This window comes from Corapipo altera, unplaced genomic scaffold, assembly GCF_003945725.1.
Source record: "Corapipo altera isolate COAL_440 unplaced genomic scaffold, ASM394572v1 55, whole genome shotgun sequence".
NCBI classification, from domain to species: Eukaryota; Metazoa; Chordata; class Aves; order Passeriformes; family Pipridae; genus Corapipo; species Corapipo altera.
The window spans coordinates 12521446-12544948 of NW_020884882.1; the positions used below are offsets into that span (position 1 = coordinate 12521446).

Genomic DNA, 23503 nt, shown 5'->3' on the forward strand with positions numbered 1-23503 from the left:
AAATGAGATGCTTTCCAAGCCACATAGGTATCCAGATCAGAGGTAAAACATCTCAGTCATTAAACAGTTCCTTGTCTTCCTGCAAGTCATGCAGTGTTGGGGAATGGCTCAATTAGTTTTGAGTTTGCAAACTGATTGATTTTCTGCTCCTTTTCTCTCTGCCAGGGAATGGACGCTAGTTATGACAGTAGCTATCTCTGTAAGAAAATTCCACACACAGAAACAAACTTGAGAAATGAATGGTTTTATGACAAACTCACAAAGTTGTACGGTTGCATTTGTTTTGATCATTGATTTGTACACAGTCTGAAGTGTTAGAAGAGAGGAGAGGTGTATGCAACTCTCAGCTGACCAGTAAGTGCCACATCTAATTGATTCTTTTGTGCCAAGTGGAAATTGAGTTTTCTTGGCTCAGAAAATGTGCCTGTTTCTGGAATTTGCTGCAATTTAAACCACTTCTGTTTATGCTCATCTTTGTTATTGCTACATAGCATTGTCATTTGTTTTTGCTGTTGATTTCTAAGCACACTGAATTAATGAACTTTAGTTTATAACCTTAATACATGTTTGTATAACTGGTTCTTGCTACATAGAACATCCACTCTTATAGCTGATGTCTTTTATTGCTGAACTCCACTCAAACACTTCACTGATGTAGGCTTATCCAGATCATGGAATTGCTCAATACACAATGCAAGTAATTCAATGTTTGGTTTCCTGTGATACATATCAAGGACAATTATCCTAAACTGGGTTTGTCTTGAACAAGGACAGAACTATGATTATTTTTGGCATCTATAGAAGTCCAAGGGGTACTAAAATTTAATATTTTTTTTTTCCTTTTTAAACAATATTAGCAAATTCAGGACGCTACAAGAAATGCCTTTTGCCAACTTCCAGCTTCTTGGTCTCCATTGATGATTTTCTGAAAAGCTCTTGGAGCAGAACTCACAGCACACAATGGCTATGTATTAAACAGAGTTTTAATCTGAAAATAAGCATGGGATAGTTTGTAGTTTAATTGGTTTGTGGCTTCCTCTGTCTGGAGAAAGTAGGAAGAGGGTATATAATCCCCCCTCCATTCTGCAGCTTGGTTAAGCCTCCTCTCCCAGCCAGGAGAAGGTGGATAGCTCCAAGGGCTGGGTAACACCTTGGCTCAGCCCTCCCACTCACTGGGTCAAAATAGCTGAGCCAGCACCTGCATGAGGGGAGGTAATAATTTAGTCCTGTTACAGGCCAGCAGTAAATCACTACCCCTTCCCTCCCACGGGGAGTAGGTGACTGTGATTCAGAGATGAGCCTCTGAGTCAGGTGGCCTCCCGATGCTCTCGTGGGATGTTCACTCCTGGTTTAGGAGCGGTGATGCAGAAGAGTCAATGCTTGACTAAATGTTGCTTCACAGGGCTAGTTGCATCCAGACTGAGAGGAAGGTATGAGAAACTGCTCTGCCTTTTGGTTTGTAGGATCATAGAATGGTTTGGGATGGAAGGGACCATAAAGATCATCTCATTCCAACCCCCTGCCACAGGCAGAGACACCTTCCACTAGACCTGTCCAACCTGGCCTTGAACATTCCCAGGGATGGGACAACCACAACTTCTCTGGGTAAACTGTTCCAGTGCCTCACCACTCTCACAGTAAGGAATTTCTTCCATATATCTAATCTAAATCTACTCTCTGTCAGTTTGAAGTCATTCCCCCTTGTTCTGCCATTACATGCTCTTGTAAATAATCCCTCTCTATCCTCCTGGTAGGATCCCTTCAGGTATTGGAAGGCCACAATTAGGTCACACTGAAGCCTTCTCTTTTCCAGGCTGAACAATTGTAGTTCTCAGGCTTTCATTCCTTCTAAATCAGTCTCATCCCTTCAGTGGTAAGGAAAAGTTTAATATCCTGAAGTTGAAAACCATATCCACTCTTTTCAACTGGTTGTTTTGTAAAGAATGTGCTATGATGCATAGGAATGTGATCATAGTAAAGAGTGTGCCTGCAGAGATGTCATAAGTGTCTTCTCATGCAGTGCCTGAATTTCAGAAGGCAGCACTACCAAAGAATCTGAAATAGTTGAGGCGGTAGGAATATTCTGGCAATGGACTTTCCAAAGAAAAGTATATTTTCTCACAAAACTGAAAATGCCCGTCATGAAAAATGTCAGTTTAATGCAAATTAATGTGGAAAAGAGAATTGGAAGTTTTCTCTGGTGTATCCCTGAAGGCTCTCCTGAAGGACTGCAGCGTTGCCATCACTGCCTGTGTGCTGGAGGGAAGGGAACATGCAAGATTTTTTCCCCAAGGTAGGAATTTCAGCTATGCTTAGATGGAGCTTGTACCTTTTTTTTTTTTCCTGGAAACTCTTACTGAGAAGAACAGAGAATTATGTTTCTTTATAGTGAGTTTTTAAAGTCACTTTTTCTCCCCCTCTTTTTTATTCCTCTGCTTTCTGGCCAACTAAGCACCTTGGCCAAATGGGAACAATCTGGTCAACAGCTTTGTTCTGACGGTGTCATGGGTTATTCTGTTACTGCCAGCTTTCCAAATTCTCTTTCCTACTATAGAGTGACTACTGAGGAACAAGCAGAAATGTCAGGGTTGTAGTAGTGTAGCAGTACTGCTGTGGGTGAAGAACTTGTTCCTCTGCACATTGCTTTCTGGTTAGGGCTGTTTCTTGACTCAGCCTTTTTCTGAGATTTTTGAAAAAGACCGTGACGTATTCTTGTTTCTGACCACTTTTGCTCCATGATTAGCAAACATGCAGGAATAGGATGACACGTTTAGAATTCACCCAAAGCCCAAAGAAATTAATTTTCTTTCTCCTTTACTGGCTGTTACTCACTGACTATTCCTAGACGTCAGTCCTGTCTCCCTCAAATGAGACAGTGATACTGTTTCTTGTAAATGTATTACTTGTGAACACTTTATTAGCTAAAATGAAAGTGTGATCAAACCCCTTCCTTAGGCAGGAGTGAAAACAAATGAAAGAACAGGAGAGATTCAGGATTTTGCTATGTCTTTACAGTAAGTGACTCAGACTTGCATAAGGTAACTTTTATTCTGTTTTTTGCACTCATGTCATGACATACTCATGTCTTGTTCTCTCTGTAAGGTGCCTAGGGTACTTGTAAAAAGGCTGTCATCAGTGCTAGGGAGAGAAAAGTGCTGCATGAAAAGTGACAGTGGAAGTTTTCCTGCTCCACCAGTGTCTTTGCCTTCATTTTTTTTAGGAGCCATCTAGAGAATAAAAGCCATACCTCAGCTATTACAGCCATTCAAACAAACCTGACTATAAATATCTCTGCTGGCTCCACGTATAGTGTAGTTTTTCCCTGGAAGTGTTTGTTCAATCAGTGTCTCCTGACTGTCCCCAAGCACTGATGAGTCAAGTCTCTGTAGAGGAAGGGCTGTTCTCCAGAGAAACACTTTCCCACAGAGCTGGAAATCTCGTGTCTCTTCCCAACTCTCTTAAAGACTTTTGGTGAGAATTATGGTCATGCTCCTCTCCTAGTGTCTTAAAAAGAGTGGCTTGCACCTCTGAAATCATCTGATTGTTGATGGAGTAACCAGAGTGTTGGTTATTGCTGGTACAGGTGTGGGGAACCAGTGGTGGTCCTACAGATGGTTGTTGTAGGATGGTTGTTTTGCCAAAATATTGTGCAGTGTATCCATGCAACTCCCTTGCAGGTTATTTGATAGATATTTCCAACTTTCCTTAACCAAGAAAATTATTTTTACCCTCTTCTTCTGTTACCTGTGAATGAATCCCATAGTTATAATCTTCAAATTCAGGTTGAGCATTAGACTAAAATATCGTGGTAATATAACTGTTTCATATAAGATCATTCCACTTCATAAAAGGTGTGTTCTGATGGTCTGGAAATAATGTTATAAAATAGAAAGACCTCAAAAACACCAATGCACCATCACTAGAATTGTGTTATCTGAAAAATACTTGAAGTGCCTTTCTGCTGTGCACTGTGTCCAGAATCAAAATGAGGAAAGAAAAATTTTTAAGATAAATTGGTTTGTGAAATGTTTATGTGCACTTTACTAGTGCAGGCAGGATGTAATCTGCTTTGTATTGAATCTGCTTTAAAAAAAAAAACCACAATGATAATGAGATTTTTTAAAGGCACTTTTAAATTCATGCTGGCAAAAGACAAATAGTCATGACTTTTAATTTCTATAAACTTAACAGCTGGGGACAAAATAAAGCGTTATTAACTTAAGGGGTGTAAGGAAGTTGCTTTTGCTTCAAGGACGAAATAAGTTATTCTATTCTCGGTGTTATTCATCTAAGCTGCCTGTCTGTTCTTTCTGCTGGTACAGCCAGACCAGTGAATGGTTCTGTTTATGCTGCTTTTACTGTTAGCAGTGAGAGAAGAGGGGCCACAGACATCTCCTAAGATGTGTGTATTCCTCGTCCTTGGTAATACCTGTAAAAACATTGGTTATGAAGGAACTGTGCTTCAGGGGCAATTCAGGGATATTCCTTGTATGCAAAATATAAACTGAATTACCAAGTAGTGAGGAGCTCCTTAACCTTATTTTATTGTATGGAAAAATATTATTTGTCTCTTCTATCATGAAAGCCATTAATAATAAATTGTTTATCCTTGTCAAACTGAGTTCTCACACTAATTTTAATTGCATCAAGTACAATTTACAGTTATCAGATGATGAATAGCAGTTATTTTTATTTATCACTGTATGTATTGTGTACAACCGAGAAGAAATCTGTATGGGTTTATATTTCTTTTTTTCATTATTGTTATAAATTTATTGGTAATTCAAAGGCCAACCGCAGTTTCTCTCTATTTTTGTGTGCCTGCTCATTCTTTTGCCTATTGAATACAATTCCACTTATATTAGTGATTTTTTTTTTTTTTGCTATGAACATCTTTGATTGCCACCTGCAGCCTCCTCTTGTGTTTTCCTGGATTTCACCATAGAAGTTGCAGAATATATTGTGTTAATATAAACCACAAGTTCATGTTTACATAGTGAGGAGTTTCCCTTGAGTCCCAAGTCTTTACTAACTGATTTGTCATAGAGGTGAAGGGCACAACCTCTGTGTTGAGGAAATCAATAGCAGTTGCCATTTCCATTAAGGAGTCTTGGCTGGAGTTGTTCTGTCTTACATATTACATTGCTGTCAGTATGTGCTTTCTTTTGCTCATGGCCTGAAGCTAGAAAAGGGGACAGACCAAAAAAAAGGTAGGTTTTTCTTTCTCAAATAAGCATATCCTCTCTGTAGGATTGGGAAGGACTGATCTGAAGATGGCTTGAGCAGAGAGGCAATACAGAAAAACTAGTGTGAGTAAATGGTTTAAAACAGTGTACTTACATGTGCTCAGCTAAACCAAAACAGTGAAAAAAGTATAGTCTGACCTTGTGTAGAAAAATGAGCAGGAGTGCCAAAAACCAAAAAGATACATCCTTCTGCAGGGAAGATTTCTTAGTGCACTGTAAGGGTAGAAAACTAATACCTCTCAATAGCTGTTGAGTGGCATCTATTGGGATCTCCAGGCATCTGGAAGAATGACCAGTGTTTGAAACAACTGTAGGTAGAGCAGCAGCAAAGAACCAAGTTTGGGAGCAAATATATTGCTGCCATTGTTTAGCTACCAAATTATGGCTTCTTTAAGGCCTCACTGGGGTAAAGGCTCTTTGTTTGTACCTGTTGCTGTCCTTTTTCAATACTTCTGATCATCAAGACACATTTTATTACCCTTGAAGTGCAGGAATGCACACGAGTGCACCAGTGTGATGGTGTCATTACAAAATAAACTTACATCGCTGTAAATTCTAGGGAGAAAGTGGACTTAATCCAACCATAAATGCTCCTGAAGTCAGCATGGAAAATTGCAAAACACATCTTTTATGATTTTGGATTGGCACTAACCATTTCCTTTAGGCAGGAGTGTCATTTAAAAGAGATTAAACTGCACATGACAAGGATAAACTCCACTTCTCCTCCCAGGGTGCTACTCAGAGCTTACCTGTTTAATACCAGTGTTAGTACCCTCTCTTCTCACTGGAACATTAACTTGATTAGACCCTGAGGTGGGACTAGAGAGAGATGCTTGTAGGGGATACACCATTAGCAGTGCTCCTCAGGACTGTGCCAGTACACCAAGGCTGCAGGAGCCCAGTCCAGTCATTCTTGTCTACAGCATCCAACACGCAGTTAACGGCAGGAAAAGATTTTGTCTCCCAAGGCAGTGCTAAGTTCACAGCAGCCACAGTGGTGTGGAAGTGGGTTTGGGAAAATTCACCCGTTCTGCTTGTGTTACATGGTACTTCTGCCTGGAAGGGCTTCTGTGCTATTGTTCAGTCTTACACACTCTGGTGTAATCCAAATACTCTACCTTTAAACACTAACCACCAGCCTTATGATGCCAGTGCAGAATGCTGCACTCACAGATGGGATAATCTGAGGGAAGATACATTTCTATCAGAATTATTAAAGGAGCATCTGATAGCAGTGTTTCAGTTAAGGCTTATTAAACACTCTCCATTTTATCCTCAACTTTCAGGGATTTATAATTTTGCTATAAAAATTCACTCAACCTTGAAACTTGGCATCCATCGTTTCATTCCATGAGACGTTTTTAAAGATACAAGAGCAGAAATATTCCTGTTCTGGCAATGGCTTAAATGGATATTAACTTTCAATCCTGCTGTACAGCACAATGGAAAGTTGAAAAAACTACTAAAAATTGCTGTAAAAAGAAAAGCTTTTTCAGCAATATAGCTTGGATTATCCACTGAAATCTTGGTCTTTTGAATGTGATCTGTACATTTTGAGGGTCGTTGTCCAGTTTCAGAGACAGCTGCTTTGATGCAGATACCTCTGCACTGTACTTCATGCAGGAGCTGGATCCACATTCTTAGCAGGACCAATGTCCCATGAAGGAAGGGCCTTTACTGGTAGGGAGGATGCCCAAGGACAGACTGTCCTGCAAGCTGTGTGAACTGGGTGGGAAGTCCTGTGTTACATGAAAGCCTGGCACTTTTAAAAGGTTGGCAATGGGCACAGCTGCACTGAGATTGTGTGCTCTGGAGAATTACTTGAAAAAAACTTTCTGATGGTTAAGACTTGAAACAAATTCCTTTAGGGTCATTGTAGGATCTCCATCATCAGACCTCATACTGGACAGACTGAGCAAGGTGTGTGTCAGTAATGTCTCAGGTAGAGTCAATTCTGTCCTAGGGCAGAGGGAGAGACTGATTCTCTCACGTGTCCTCCAGCCTATTTTTCACTCATTTCTCATCATAAAATTTGCTATATCCTTTGTCATTGGTGCTGCCTAGTCCTCTCCCCTTTCACCATGTGAGCACTTTACAGGTGTCTTCAGTGGGCCCTTATTTCTTAGCGCAGAGAAAATTGTTTTGATCTCAGTAGAGGTCTCCATTTTCCTGTCCCTTTCCCGTAGCACGTCTGGGCCTGGTGTGCCTTCTTGATTTCACTGGCATTTAAACCGCTTGACATCTTTAGCCCTCAAGGATGCTCTGAGCTGTAAAGGCTCCTTGCTGAAACTGCTGTTCTGGAGTTATAGGTGATGCACAATTGGTTGGCTGCTTAGTGCACTAAAGAAATCAAGCAGCGTGTAGCTTCTCCCATTAAAAATTAACACTCTGCAGTAGGCAGTAAAGACCTTCAGTGTTTTGTTGTCAAGGAGCAAATAATGGAAAAACACCACCTTTTTTTGTTGAAGAGTGAAGGGTGCTTCAAATTAAGAGCTGTCTCTTGTTGTATAGCTAATACCTCTTTGAAACTGATGACTGGACAAGGAAATCTGGAAATGTTGGACCGTGTGTGTGGTTTGCTTGGATGTTGCTCCACAGTTCATATCCACACTGCTTTTACCTGATGTGGAGAATGCATGTCAGCAACATGTTAAGAGATGGATAAGTACCCGTGTGATTGAAGAGTGCTCTGGATATCCTTTCATATACTTTGTGTACATGCAAAGCTTCACACGGCTGCAGATGGCTAATTTGAAAAGAGGCCCATGGGAAATTTGGCATAGAGTACATTTGTTAATGCAAATAACAATAATTCATGTGGGAAGGAGTGAAAGGATCGTTTAAATGGAGCACTGATTCCCAAACTTCTCAGACATCTGTGAATATCCTGGGTTAAGAGGCTAAGCTCTTGGGGGGGGATTTGGTATGTGTTTGGGGTTATGTGAAGGTGAATTGTGGGATGTCAGTGTTCCCATCTATTTTACACACTCAGCCTGCAAAGGGGGATTTGCCACCTGCGTGGGGTTCTGTTGCCCTGGTGTAGCTGTCTCAAGCTGTTCTTCACTCTGCAAAACAGCAATGACTTGAAGCCTGAGAAATGTCTGTAGAGTGGGATGCAGTGATCGGAGCAGACCAGTGGAAAGCAGGCACGTTTCCTCTGTCTGCCTGAAGCAGCATAATGTTTTTGGCAGGGTCCACAGCGAAAGAAATGAGAGGGGGCATTCTGTCCAGCCAACTGTCGCTGCTCACTGCCCACCTCCCTGGTACATCCTCCCTCTTTGCTGTGGCACCATCTAAATGCTAAATAGCAGGGCTGTTGTATGTCTGTAAATATGCATCACTCTTTTATTCCACTCCGTGCTGTTATCAGATGAGAAAGAAAAGTAGTTATTAAGTAATCGAAGATTCAGGAGAACTGTGAAGCACTGTCATGTAAAGGAGAGAGAAAAAAAATGATGTTACAAGAATGAAAGGTTTGTCTTGAAAAAGTCTCCAGAGTAATAGAAAATGAAGTCTATCTGTTGAACAGGGTTGCAGCAGAGGGGTCCTTCAGCTCATCTGGCATGTGACAGGGTATAAAAGCTGGTGCTCATAGTCTCTGTCTAATTAGGAGTAACTGCAGTAAACAAGTGGTGTAATGAAGACCAGTTAGAACAAATGCCATTAATGAGAAACACATATTAATATTGTTAGGATGATTGCTGGGTATTGCTGTGTAGTTGCTAGTTTTAATTTTAATTTTCAATAGAAATTATCTATTGTCAACCACCCAGCTGTCCAGTACGGGGCAAAAGTAGGTAGCCAAGACACCTGAATTCAGGCTCCCCTGGTTGCTTTTCCCATGTTGCACCGTGCTCCTCTGGAAAGTGTGTCCACAGCCTCCAATGCACATCCGTTATGGAAAGAAAAGAGCAATGTCACTTTGAGGCAGATCCACAGGGTTTAGACCAACTTTCCATTTCCTCAGTTAATTACCAACATAATCTCTAGATAATCTCTTCTCAACTCTATGAAGATTGGCTGCCTTTGAATTCAGAGGACACTTGGTCTTTTTGGATTGTAGCCATAGATTAAACTTCTTCAAAGTGGAGATAGCTGTACTTTCCTGCTGTTGATCGAAACACGCTGCTGAACACTTGTGAAGTTGGATAACCCCTCCAGAAACACAAACAATTTCTGGCCTCCCTGTGTCCTCTCAGCTCAGAGGTGCCAAATCCCATTATAACTCATTTCTGAGCAGACAGTCAATCGTAGCCTTGTTGTTCGAAGTGTAAGAGGATTTTCCAGTGTGGCTAGGAATGCTTTATCAATAAGAAATCGCACATTATGAAAGAGCTATTTGCACCAAATTTGCACAGTCATGACCACAGTTGTGGTGTTATTGCAGCAACCTAAAGAGGGCAATTTTCTAACCGGTATTTTCTTAACTATCTTTATCATGACTGAGCTCTTACATCTCCCGTGAAAGGAGAGATCTCCCAACTGCAGGAGATGTGCCACTGTCATTTGCACACCTCTGCTATGCAGAGCACCTTCCTGCAAACACTCTCATAAGGTTTCTCTGATGTCATCTCTGCGAGCTTTACAGAGGATCAGAAAACTTTCAGAGGAAAATTAAAGGACAAGGGGGAAAACTTATGTAAATGAATAAATTTCCCTTATGCTGCATGCTTTCCCTCTGTTTCACCCACATCATCTCTACAATTTCGTGCAGGTATAGATTATCTAAGGAGCCATTTGCCTACTGCCTGTGTGTGGCAGGGAGTGCAGGTTCCCCTGCGTTTCTTGTGAACAACATAAAACTTTCAGGCTTGTGTTAGGCTGTCCCTCAGTAGCCTCTAAGACCATTCCTGACCCTGTCCTTCTGGCTCTGCGCTTCTGATCTCAATGGGCTCACTAAAAATTGCTGAGGGCTGACAGCATGGATCCATTTTGTGTTTGCTGCTAGAGACTAAAAATGCTGGTTTTTTTAAACATTTAGCAATTTATGAGACAGCAAGAAAATCAAATGCTTAATATGTGTTTTCCTGTAGGGCACAAATTTAAATTAAATTTTACTCTTTAATAGGCCTTACATTTCTATACTATCTCACATCCAAAAAAATGCAGATACCTGCATAGCTGTGTGGGTGGGGTTTGTCTCTGGTTTAAGATCATGTCGCTAGCATCAAGTCTGTCATTTAGTTTGCTGATGTTTATTTACAAACTAAACTCTGCCCATATCTCAATGTAACACAGTAAATGTCTGTGTGGTTTCAACACAAGATATGACCCACTCAAATATCCATACAGTAATTTCCCATGAGCTCAGAGGAAATCATTCCATCTCCCAGTGGACATCCAGCACCATTTTCTATTGTACTTGAATTTTCTTTGCTTGTGATATTGCATTTCTCCCCCTCCCCAGACACACACAGTCATTCCAGTTTCTAGTAATAAGTTTTTGATCAGGTTTTCTTTGTACTCTTCAGCTTTTTGAAAGCTCACTATTGGGGTAAATTTCTCTTTCATCTTCATATAGCCTTCTCCTCCCCATTTATTCTGAAAATGGTAAGGAAGAAAGTTGCAGTGCAAACACAATTTGCTTGTTTAGTTTTAAATTATAAATCCCACATTTTTCCAAATTCTTCCTACAGGGGAAAAAAAACCCCAAACACCCCAACAGTTATTTTTATCTTGTGACATTAAAATCTCGAATTTCTACTTATGAAGAATAAGACAACTCTCTGCTTCACCAACTGTATGTTTTTTTACAAATGTCAGGCTTAGTATTGAATGAATGAATGCATGCAAATATAACTGCATACTTAAATATGTGCCATAAGGGCATCTGAAAAGACAGAATTGGAGTTGACACACTCTGAATGGAGGGAATGGTGCAAGATTTGCTTCTGCCCCACTTAGGCCTAATATTGTGAAAGCTATCTGCAAAATAGAATGACTGAAGAGTTTGCTAATCAAACCCTGCTCTCTGCCAAAATACTAAAGAAGTTACTGTGGCTAAAATGTTTATAGCTCTGTGAGATGTAGAGAAGTGGGCGAGAAATAGCTTTCAGAGAATGACAGTGATTTTGGTTTAAGATAGGAAGCTCAGACTTGGCTTTCCACCACAAAATAAATAGAAAATGGACTTAAATACAACCTTTGAAGCCACTGACCAAACAGCCAGTAACATGTCTGTTATTGTTTGGTGCCACTTGCAGGTGCTCACACCTACTGTGCCAAGGTACCTGGGGAGGGGGGCAATCATGGAGAAGATTTGCAGATTGCACTGGGCAGCAATTTATCACCATTGAACCCTGTCTCTTATTTATCCCATTGCTCCCTGTCACTGTGTTCAGCCAGGGGAAGAGAGGATAGGGAATCATAGAATCCTAGAATGGTTTGGGTTCAAATACGCCTCAAAGATCATCTCGTTCCATCCCACTGCCACAGGCAGAAACACATTCCACTAGACCAGGCTGCTCAAAGTCCCCTCCAACCTGGACTTGAACACTTCCAGAGATGGGGAATCCTCCCCTCAGCAGCAGCATTTCAGTACAAAACAGCTCGAAAACATAAAAGTTTAGGCCACCCTTTGACCGTGTCCCCTCTTCCCCCACCACAGAGCTTCTGGCTGGGAGAGTCCCTATGAAACTCTTACAGTAACAAAGAATTATATTTGCCCTCTTCTCCTGCCATGCTCTTTATTTTGCCAAGGCTATGAACAGCATCCCAAAATCCTGTGAGCTGGACCTATTATACTAAGGACTATTCTTTCTGTGTGGAGAGAGAGCAAAGGCTGTAGCAAGGAAAGGGCTTCCAGCTCAGCAGTCGAGCTCTGCTGGCACCGGTGCAGCCACGTCAAATGCCACCAGATAAAACCCTAATCCAGGGTTAGGTGTAAAGCCAGAGGTTTCAGGCAGGGATGTCAGCTGCCTTTTGTTTTCTGGAACGAGGACTGTGAGCAATTTCGAGGTTGCAATCTTGCAAGAGTGTCGTGAGTGGATTTAGTGAGATTTTGGAAAGCAGTGAGTATGTATGAAGATATAAAAAAATTTCACTATTTCTTCTGCTGAGCTTGTTGACTGTAAAACCTCCCTGCTCCTCTCTGCTTTGCTACAGAAATCTCAGTTTAAAATAGAATGTATGTTTTACATCTACATATGTGCGAGTGTACACTGAACAAACAAAAAAGCCATTAATTACCTCCACTTGATGGTAAATAATTTCTTAAGGGAGAAAAGACACTTTTAAATTTCCAGACCAAATATGGTCAGATGTGGTTAAATTATAAGGTGAGCCAGATTCCAGGTGATGTAAACTGGTATAGTCTCAATGAAACTGGAAGAGCAGTTCAGACCAGAAACAGCTAAAAATCCAGCATGTTTTATAAGCAAGTTTCAGAAATAAACTGTTTATCCCTCTTGTTGTTAGAATATTTATTGTAGCAGGGTATTTTCAGGCAGTAAAAATAAGCAGCTCCCAAACTTGCTAAAAATAGAGAAAAGACTTGGGCGCTGCTAAAAGGTGTTATTTTTTTACTGAAAGTGGTTTATTACTTACATAATTGGCATACAATAGAAAGCAGTTCACAATAATGGTATTGTTCATACTTCTGTAATTAAGATTGTATCAGTATTTCAAGGGCATAATACCCAGTTAGAAAAATGCATGTAATTACAGCATTAATTCCTCATTGAGTCGATCTTTAGCCAGTTTTTATGGGGAAAACACTGCTTTGGTTGGTGACCAGGTAGAGGAATCCAAGGAAAATCATTCTGGGTTCCAGTGTGGCATCAGGTGTTTTGCATTCCTCACATAATTAAAGCCTAAAGTGGAAGCGATGCCTTAACGGACTTAACCAGCAGAAATGCAAATATTAGGCCGACTTAGTATGTTCCACTTTTGCAATTTATTAATTGCTGTGAATATGCAAAGGTATGCAATTAAAAGAGCAAATGAGTATTTCTAATTAGGATGGAATGGCAGCACATTTCATCAAAGTAGGACACAGTGTGCTACTTAGCTGTGTATATGTTTTTGCCAATTAGTCAACAAGGAATTCTCGTATGAACAATTGAGCCTTATGTAATTGGAAAACGAGCACTAAAGCACCAAAGTCCAAAACCAACATTTATATTACCCTGTAACACAACAGGATACCTCTGGCCTCCTTTGCATCTGGGGAAAGGGATAATTCATTGACAAAACCTGAGCCTGCGTGTGGGAATGTGGCTTCCTCCAGGCTCTCTGTGCCTCACAGGGCTGATGGGGCTGCCCAGGAGACGTGGGGAGAGCCCTTTTCACAGCCAGGGGAGCAGGGCATGTGGCACTGGGACAGCCCAGGGCAGAGCTGCTTTCTGACCCCTCACATTCGTGCTCTCGGATGGGTCTGTCAGCACTCAGAGCACCGTGGCAGTGTCCACAGTGCCTGTCAGTGTGACATTGAGGATTGGATCTCGGCTTTCCTGGCAGTCCCAGCAGCCTGTTACAGCCAGTTTATCCTCAGTGGCAGAACACCACACAAACACTAACCAGCACTTTCCTAGAAAGCATTTAGAAACAGGTCCAAGCTGGAAAAATAATGGAAATATAACTCTTGGCTAAAATAACTTTGATCTGATCTCCTCTGTAGAGCTGCATATTTTTGCATGTGTGGGAGAGGGGCAATTCCACAGGTGGCCATGTATGGGATGTGCCAGTGCTGCACAGCCACTTGGACCACGGCAAGTGACCTGCTGGCTGGCTGGGGTAGCTGAGCACTGTGCTGGGGTACAGCCCTCAAACAGAGAGATACCAAATTCCTTTGCTGAACCTCACACAGCGGGAAAGCAAACCAAATTTCTGTGCAGTCAAGAATATCCCAGTGAATACTCCACATTTTAGGTGAGGGGGCACTCAGAGTAGATGGAGTTCCTCTTAGTTGATGCTGTTAAATGCACAGTCCCATGGGAAGATTTGTGTTTGCTGATTTAGCAGATTTGGAAATTTTCAGACTAGATCCCTTTGGGGTTCTTTCTTTCCTTCAGGGAAATAGGGGAATAGGATTAGAAGGGGAATAACTTCTGTTCTTTACTTAAATCTTTGGGGGAAGCTGTATGGAGCCACAAATACATCAGTCATGATGTCATTTCATACTGAAGTGGGGTTGGCAGGAAGAAAAGTTTAGTCTGCTTGTTGTGTGGAGCTAAAAATCTGAAACTGCTTTGGAAAGACTTGTCCAGGCAATGGAGCACAAAAAGGATGAGGAGAGGAGTGGTGGAGTGCACAGCAAAGACCCTGACCCAAGGGCTCATGGGAGCTGCTCTGAGCAAGAATGTGCCTCTAGTCCTTGTAGTGCTCTGATGGGTTTGGGCCTGCTCTTCCCTTGCTTTTGGATCAAGTTGCCTTGTGTTTGTGAGAATTTACAGTCTGTGTTGTGGAATCAGTGAGTTTAGGGTTTCCATTTGGGGAAAGGAAAAGCCATTTCTCCTTCGCATAATAACTTACATGCACTTAGGTGCAGGCTGTACTTAAAGAATCAACTGACGGTCTGTGACAGATAAAATAGAACATTCTGGGGCTGCAGAGTAAGATAATATAATTCATACTGTAGTGGGCAGCCTCCTGCCCTGAGCCCTGACCTCTCAACAGATATTCTTCCCATAACCTCCTGAAATATTCCCAGAGCCTCTTTCGTGGTGAAAGGTAACTTGCTTAGTGCTTCTTGTACACTCAGAAGGCACTGGCCTGTAGCTATAAATAATTACTGACTACTCACACTGCCTAGCAGAAAGTTCGGGTTTGAACTTTCATTCTGATACCTCTGTGCCTGTTGGTGGTTGCTGTATGTGGTAAAAGTTGTACTTTCTACATTCAGCCCATTTGCTCCAAGTTAAAGTCATTCTGTCATCTGGTTGAGATGCTCAGACAGGGAATTAAGTTGGGGGCTTTTTTGACAATTTGTTTTTTTTTTCCTATCTTTCTTCTTTTCCTGAGGATGGTTGCTCAAACCTTGGGTTTTTTCTGGAAGAAAGAAGGGAGTTGGTCACTTAACTCCAGGTAATCAGTGGGTGAGTGTTTAACTCCCTTGTGCTCCACTGTGAAACACAACCAAAGGACTGAGGCCTGACCTACAACTGCCTTTCACAGTTCTCCTCCTGAGTTAGGGATGTCTCTTGGCACCTGGGTGAGTCAGGAGCAGGGATGAGCAGATGAACCTGGGGAAAATCTACAGGTGTCTCTGTCCTGAAAGTCTCCAAGCCCTGGCAGTCACCCCAAAACAGGACATTGCCCTTCATGCCACCTTTGCAGACAGTGAAGCCTGTGATGGTCCAGCCATGAATGATTCTCTCTGCTGAGCTTAGTCCCTCCAGCTTGGCCTCCATCGAGGCCACTCACTGATGGCACTTGTGTGAAAGCTTTCCCACAGCCCAGGGGGCTCCACCTCTGTTTCCTTTTCGAAGAACAATTAAATAAGGCAATGACAACAAATGCCCTCTTGCATCATGGCTGGGTCTGATGTGCTGATCTGTGTGCTCACAGATTGTGCTTCAGTGCAGAGAACCATCGTCTCCAGCTTCCAACAAACCACAAGGAGTTTTGCATCAGGTTATTTGATGCTGTTATTTTGACAGACTTCCTACCCAAAGTGCTTTGCATCACTCAAGCTTGCCAGATGCCGAGCTTCATATTTGGAGTGAGGGTAACTTTCCTGATGTATGGAAGGTGTTTAGTACTTTCATTTGACCTTAGCTTTAACTTGCTCATATTTGTCACTGGAGAGAAGGGTGATTAGGAAGATCTATGGCCCTCTGTACTGATTGCAGACAGTGGATGTGCAGCACTGTCAGAGTGGGCAATTGCTGAAAGAACTGTTTCAAGTTCTATCACTTTGGATCTCAGGCTCACATCTCTGTCAGCTCTATGTGAATATCTCCTAGCACAATTTCAATATTTACTTCATGCAGAATAGAGAACATCTGGGATTTATGTGGCTGCTCACAGGAGTAAAGAAAAAAAAAAAAAGAAGAAGCGTTTCTGGGGCTTTGCCTACAAAAGATTCAACTTTCTGAGCAAAGCTAAATGGTGTTTGGCAGTGCTACAGCAGAAAATTAGAGTGAAAATGGTATAAAGACTCCTGTTAGTACCAAAAGAACTTGCATTCTGCAGAATTTGGCATAGCAACATCCTGCATTCCCAGAACTCTCCCTATGTATTTGAAAATAATGAAGTGAGAACAAATTGGGTTTGTGGAGTATATTATATGTGCCAGCAGGCTTGTTTGTGTGTATCTGAGATAAACGTGCATGTGCCTATGTGTATATGGGGTAATTGTTATCTGCTGAGTGGTGTGTGAACCCCCTCCCTCCCCCCTGTATACTGTGAATAACAAAGAAATACTGGGTACTGCCATTTATATGTCTAGACTTGGTTTCCATGTAAAGAGGCTAATGCTAGCTAAGACTGAAATGGTCTTCTCTTTCTGCTACTTTTGAGGCATTTGGGAATATTTTTATATCCTTTTTGCCTTTAATTGCCATTGTCCCTGCTTCATCCTCTCCCTTGTTGCCACTTAGTCCTTGCTGAACTGAGGAAATGGCTTTTCCACAATGTACTGTAACTATTGAGATCTTTGATTATAAAAGGTACCTGCTGTTTCTGCTGCCTCCTGTAACTGCAATTTGCACAGGGAAGGAATGGGGAAGGCTGCATTGAGGAGCTGGCTGGAGCCTTAGGAAATCCACCACCGTGAAAACGCTGCTCTCCTTTGCACTGGGGGAGGCTCTGTCTCTTCTGGCCCCTCAAAGGTGACTATTTTTGTCAACAAAATAGGGCTTCTCTACAGTGACAGGGCTTTGTTATCCCAGAGGAGGTCAGCTGAATTTCAGGACAGCACAGCATCTTCCCAGGTGTTTGATGCTGTGGTAACACACACTGTATTGACAGCCTGCATCAGAGCTGGCACTCGGTACAGCAACAGCCCAACATACTGCAGTAATTCCTCAACAGTTCCACTCTTGCCCTTCTGTTCTTTATTCCGTGAATCCAGAGTCCTTACCTAGCTTGGATAAAGTTATTAGCATTGGGCTATGCCTGAGCCTTTTAATCTGTGTGAGGTAAAAATGCTCAACATGAGAGTTCTTGCAAGAAGTCACAGCACCATTCTGGTAACTCAGACCTGCTGATATTATGCATTTCCAAATCCTCACATCAACCCGAGCTCCTGTGTGCACCATGAGTCAAACTTCAAGGTACCACGTCAGAAGTTTTCTCTGCTTGTTTTCCTTTTCGATCCTGTAAATTTTTACAAGCAATTTTTGGCTTGTACACTCCATGTTTTTTACAACTACGCAGCAATCTTTATATCCAGAGTTCCTGTGTGTCTTACTGACATTTGTCCAGGTCAGGGCACTGCAGATAGGCAGTAAGTCAAACTAACCCTTTAAACGTTGACAATATGGTATGTGCTCTGTGGATTTGTTGCCAAACCATAAAGCAAGTCCTGGACTTCATGAAATATTTGAATTTACTTTGCATGTCTGGAAAGTCAGTCATGTATGAAAGTGCTGAAGTACCGCACGTGCATGGAGCATCTGTGTTGTACATACACATTAGGAGTGATGCTTCCCAGGGGCATCTGTGAGTATGCAAGATATGCAAGGCTAATAATTGCAGAGCAGGGTACTTGGTCTTCCAGGAAAGCTTCCTTGGAGCATATTTTACATGACTCCATAGCAGGGGGGATCCCCCACACTAGCCTCTTCTTTCAGAGTGGTCTTTCCTCAAGGAAAACCAGCCACATTTGAAAGTGGACTGGTCACCAGGAGGTGACAAAAAGTATGTAACTTACTGAGAGAAAAGTCTATAATCACAAAGGAAAATTCCTTCTTCTCTGGAGTTTTCTATAAATACGTCATTGTACATGGGGGTTATCTAACATTTCTCTAATTGCTGTATCTCAATATTGCAGCAGAGTAATTCTGCAGTGTAGGTGCACATGATACAGAGTGATGGTGTCATTAATCTCAGAGGAACATCAAAAGTCTAAACTGTATCTAAGCACTGCCAAATACCAGTTAAGTGTTGTCCCTTCCTCTTAGTCCTCTCTTCTGCTTTCCTAGTAACACTGATACTTTTTTTTTTTTGACACATTTCTCCATAAGCACAGTGGGAAGAGGTACCTCCCAACATGAATCATGGTTTGTACAGACTTCCATACTTGGATTTTAACATCAATTTTACCTTAGGATAGTTACAGGTTGTCACTGTGCCTCACCTAGGTATATTATTTCCATATCATTTTTGTGTGGGTATGGTGGTATTTATTCATACCCAAATAAAACCAATAAAGCACATAGCCAGTGCATATTTTATTACTAATGTAGCATTTACAGCACTTTATTGTTAACATAAAATAATGGTACACATATAAAAAGCAAATGTTTCAGCATAAATCACTCCAAAGATTCAGCCAGCATGACCATCTCACATAATGTTTCCATTTATCAATCAACATGTCAACATGCCTTGATGCTTCAAATGTAAATTATCATCTAAGGTGCCTTTAACTCCTCAAAATGTCATCCACTGAACTGAGGTCATTCAAGTTCACCCTTTAACTTCTTCCCTGAGATGCTCACTGTCCATCAAATAAGTGGAGGTGGTCAGAGGTTAATGAATCTTAATTGGACTTAATCATGGGGCAATAGCACCTCAACTGCCTAATTATGTTGTGGTCCTGAAGAGCAATGTCATCAGTAGGGATGTGATGGACTGGAAGCCGTGGATTATCAGGCACTGCAGCACTTCATGACATGTTGTGGTTCCCTGCATTGTCCCCACTGAGGTGTAAAGCTTGGTGCATATTAAAAGAGCCACATTTCAGTTTTCAGACAAATTTAAAGAACATTTGTAAGTGTGAAGACTTCTGACTGATTGAATTATGCTGTAAGGCAAGCCCAGTGCTGTATAACTTCTATCATTACTATGATCTGGTGTTCTTTATTGCCTGTAATGCCAGAAGAGAAATTGTATTCCCTCACTGCAAGTAGGGCAAGGCAAACTGAAAAAAAATCCTTCACTCCCGAGTTTTATGGTGTTAATTTGCCACATATTAATTTTCACGTATCATTTGAGAGCAAACAAAGAATTAAAGTCATTCATTCAGTAATAAAACTGTTTTATTCAGAGTTATAATTAGGCTATATTATTTTCCGTTTCCCTTTGGAGGATTGGAGGCCATGAGCAGCAAAAGATTGTACTGCTGTCAAAAAGTCTGCTTATGCACTGCCTTTTATCAGAAATGCTTGTAAGATCCTAGTGAACTTACCAGGGCATTGCAGGACCAAAATATACGGAATTCATGAAGTATTTTTGTTATATTGTAACTACTAGTGTTTATGTTTCCCCAAGTTTCATGGTCTGCATCAGGTGCAATTTACCATTTATTAGATGTTGTCACATAATCTCTTTGTCCTTTTATTTAAAGCAGGAGCCAGGTATGATGTCTGATTGCTAAAAATCATATTCTGTGAATAAAAGTTGTAGTAAAGAGCTTCCAAGCAGCTCTTCACAGAGCTGTGTAAGTAATTGATAGGTCTGTTTGTCACCTTGGGTTAGGGGTCTTGTTGGGCTTTTGGGAGTGTTTTTTGTGGTTGTTTTGGTGGTTTTGTTCTGTTGTGTTTTGGGGCTTTTTTTTTTTTTTAATTTTAGTCATTCTGGAGCAAAATATTTTTTCTTAGTAACAAAAAAAAATGTCAGTTTAGGTTACCTGTTTTTAAGTTTACTTATTTATTAATTTTAATATTCTGAGTGTTTTTATAATGACTAAAGCAGCTTTTAATATGAAACAAACAAATAAAAAATAAAAATATTAAAAATCAAATTACTAAATGAGCACTTCAACTTTTGAAAAATAAACACATCTTTGACCCAAAAGCCTTTATGGATGTCACCCCAGAAAGGCAGTTTTGTATGTGTGTTCTATTCACTTTTTAATTCTCCATTTCTTGGGCCATTCATTTTTCATTATTTTTTAATTTTCACCTTCAGAGATTTATTTTTCTTTGAGGGGAAAACTCAACCATCTTCACTCCTCACATTATCTTGGGCTAAATCTTGCTTAACAGTATGTGTTGTCACTTGTAAAACCAATAAATTTTCAACCCAAATGATGACAAACAGTAGGATCACTCTGAACATCACTGCAGAGATAACTGTACTTTGGCTGAAGAAATGTGCTCTTTCTTCCTGGCATTGCAAATGGCAGCTAATTTAAAATTGTTTCATAAATAAATGATTTTCAGCCAGCAAAAGAGCACCTTCATTTCTGAGCTGAAACTGGTAATTTTCTTGTGGACTTGCAGTTGTTAGGGAAGGAAGCAGAGTTATATGCTGCTGTCTGCACCATCAGGTATCCTGCTTTGAATCCAATAACTGAGCTCAACAGCCTCAGAAGGGTATTAAACATCAATATCCTTTCCTCAGCGAGCACTAATCAGTTCCATCTCTACAGCTTTTTGGGATGAAAAGAGGCTGTTTGGTTGCTGCAGGATTTATAATATTTATAGCTGCATTTTTTGTTCTGTTTCCGCCTGCCTTTGTTTCCACCTCTCTCATTTGCTTTATTTATGTGGGATATGTGTGAGCTGATTGTAACACTACAAATTGGATCAAGGACCCGACCTGTAGGATGTATCTGTCATAGGAAAGGCTCCAGTGGTTTCACTCAAGAACAGAGTCGTGCATCTATCTTTATTGCTTATTTTCAGCTTGTAAGGGCAGACCCTGGCACTGGGGAAACTCGTTGGCACAGCAATGGCCAAGGAGTCTTCACCTCTCTGGAAGTGCTCAGACCTCGTGGCACTGGAGTATTTCTGCAGGGAGCCTGCAAGAAACCTGGAGAGGGACTATTTACAGGGGCATGGAGCAACAGGACACAGGGAATGGCTTCAAACTGTCAGAGGGCAGGGTTAGATTAGATGCTAGGAAGAATTCTTCCCTGTGAGGGTGGGGACGCCCTGGCACAGGTTGCCCAGAGAAGCTGTGGCTGCCCCATCCCTGGAAGTGTCCAAGGCTAAGTTGGATGGGGCTTGGAGCAACCTGGGATAGTGGAAGGTGTCCCTGCCATGACCAAGGAGTTGGAAAGAGATGATCTTTAATGCCCCTTGCAACCCAAAGCATTCTGTGATTCTGTGATTGATAACTCAATGGGACCACAGTCTTGATTAGGCTGTGACAGCACTCTTGTAATAACTTGTCTGTTTTCCATTACATCATCTGAAAACTTCACTCAGATAAATGATTACATGAAGAAGACAGAAACAAAACCAAAACCCCCCAGGCACATGTGGTGTATGAAAGCAAATCTCAGCCCCTATTAATTTTTAGGCTGTTAAAAGACACTTTCCTATAGAATAACACACTACTATTGTCCCTAAAGTGTGAAATATAATACAAATAGCCAGTGGCAGCAAGGGATATATTTGCTGTGTGTTCAGGTAGGGTTCATCTGGTAGAGTTCTATCACATTCTGATGGATTTATGACACTTCAATCAGAAGTACAACACTTGTGTGCATGTGCTCTGTGCCCGCAGGGACAACACAGATTTCAGGGAATGCAATGAGCATTCCAGCAACAATCACAATTCAGGACAACAGTGTCTTCACACTGGATATCAGTGGCAACATCTAATTATAAAGAAGAAAATGTCAATGCTTCCTCTTTATTACTAACATTGTGGCTGCATTAAATCTAACTTTATTTGACAGGGTCTACTCAAAATTATTTCCTACAGAAATGTGCTATCAGAGAGCAAGAGTAAATCTTTGTCAAAACCAGCAAGTAGTAGCTGCTGTTAAGCAATTTTGCAAATATGGTACCTTCAGGCACATGTACTGTATTTCATTCTGCATTTTCTGATATGACAATTAGCCTTCAGAGTCAAGATAAAAAAGATTATGGATGTAAATATGGCTATTTCTTTTCTTTCGGTCGATTGTGTCGGATCACAGCCGGATACTGCTTCTCAGCGTGATGAGTTTAAATATGTTTTACTCTTTTCTTAAGGAAAAAAATGGAAATTGACAGCAGAGTACTTAACTGCTGAGATTCATATGCTCACTTTATGTATATATAAAATGTAATTCAAGTGGCTGCAAACATTGACTAATCCGAGAATTCAGGCTTATTTGAGTTTTCTGTAGAGAAGCTTAGATTAGATCAAGTTGATGAGTTCTTTTGAGTTGCATATTACAATGTCATAAAAGACTAACTGAATTCATACCAAATGAGAGCTGGGCTCCTGCTCTCAGCACTGCCAAAGAATAGAATCAGGATTTGCATCTTCTCCTCACAGACAGCAAACCTCCTCTTTGATTATTAGAGGAGTTTTGGCAAATTGTCTCACTCAGCAGCAAAATAACATGAAAAAGTCTTATTATAGAGTCAGTCCTTGTACATGGATTTTATTATTGTAATTTTCTAAATGTGAGCTATTCTTCATCTTTGTAGCCTGGAGGTGGCTTGAAAACCTGTCTGGGAAATTCAGTAACAAATTTGTCATAACAGTATTCTGAAGAAGAAAGCTGCAATCATAAAAATACATATAGCTAAGATTAGTCACTTCAGACTCATCTCCCATGAAGTTTGACCCTAAGGAGCTCTGCCAAAGGACCAGCACAGCCTGAGCTTGACCTGGTGCTTTGGTGGAACCCAGTGGGCTTGTTCCTGAATGTGCCAGGGAAGGGGTGAGCCCTGGCTCTCTCTGCCCTCCTGCTTGTGACAATAGAGGCAGCAGAAATTCTTGTGGAAAATGGGCAGTCTTGAGCACAGTCACTGCAATTAGAGACCTTTTCCTTTGTACCTACACCAAAAACTTGGCTACATTATTCTTTGCAGCTTATTACCTGAAAAACAGACATATCAGTGGAAGGAGCATGTGTGATAAAGATATGGAATTAGGAGTTAAATAAAGAGAACAATAAATATTGCTGAGATTATGCAGTTGGCAAAAGAGTTGGATGCAGTTAAAAATCCTGCAGATGAGTCCAGTAAAGATGAAGTTCACTGAAGAATACTAGGCAGGCATCAGAGAACTGTGTTCCAACCACAACAAAAACTGAAAAGAAAACACTGAGATGACCACAGCAGGTGTATTTTATAGTTCCAGCACTTGTGAGACCTGCCAGAGAGCACTATAGACTTGTGGCAGCAGAGCATTTGAGCATAAAAGGAGCATAAAGTTGCCTTGGCATTCACATCCAATTTAAAAGAAAAGCACTGCTTGGATAC

General features: G+C 41.1%; 1 protein-coding gene and 1 long non-coding RNA gene across 2 annotated transcripts in view; one reads left to right on the forward strand and one right to left on the reverse strand.

Moving 5' to 3' along the window:
* Window positions 1-23503, forward strand: part of FAM19A1 (family with sequence similarity 19 member A1, C-C motif chemokine like) — a 221725-nt gene that overhangs the window by 66024 nt on the left and 132198 nt on the right. The window lies entirely within an intron of this gene.
* LOC113945945 lies at window positions 10718-15653 on the reverse strand. The gene is made up of 3 exons (XR_003527223.1): window positions 15341-15653; window positions 15032-15233; window positions 10718-10787 (listed from the first exon to the last, which is right to left on the reverse strand). It is a non-coding gene; the product is annotated as an uncharacterized LOC113945945 (long non-coding RNA).